The 402-nt window shown below is 32.6% G+C and overlaps 1 protein-coding gene across 1 annotated transcript in view; it reads right to left on the bottom strand.

The window, feature by feature from the left end:
- LOC119587405 (general transcription factor IIH subunit 5-like) overlaps nt 1-402 on the bottom strand; it is an 11,826-nt gene that overhangs the window by 9,108 nt on the left and 2,316 nt on the right. The gene's annotated exons all lie outside the window — the stretch shown is intronic.

The raw sequence follows: 402 nt of genomic DNA, 5'->3' as shown, positions 1-402 counted from the left end.
TAGACCTCCCCTGTTTTTTCATAAATTATTAAATGTTCCCTTTATAAAAATAAAGCAAAGTTGGGCCCCAGCAAAGGTGAAAAAAAGGGAAGTTTCTAATTTTCAATTTTTTTTTTTTTGACTAAATGTGCAATATTTGGTATTATTGCAAATGACAACTATCTGACCTTACCTCCTAATAGAGCATAACATTCTAAGAAAACTTTATTCCATAGCATTTCCTTCGCTAAAACTCGTAAATTTCATGAGCACCAGCAACATGAGAAAAAGTCCCTAAATTAGAAAAAATAACACAAATATCAGATGCAACTGTAGCAAATGACATACACAGTGGAAACCAAATGACCCAATTAAAATTTTACTTGACTGTGACCTGACAGCAGACACTCACAGCAAGTTTAT

This window comes from Penaeus monodon, chromosome 22 (assembly GCF_015228065.2).
Source record: "Penaeus monodon isolate SGIC_2016 chromosome 22, NSTDA_Pmon_1, whole genome shotgun sequence".
Lineage (NCBI taxonomy): Eukaryota > Metazoa > Arthropoda > Malacostraca > Decapoda > Penaeidae > Penaeus > Penaeus monodon.
The sequence above is the reverse complement of the archived record's forward strand: the minus strand, read 5'-3'. Positions and strand labels throughout refer to the sequence as shown.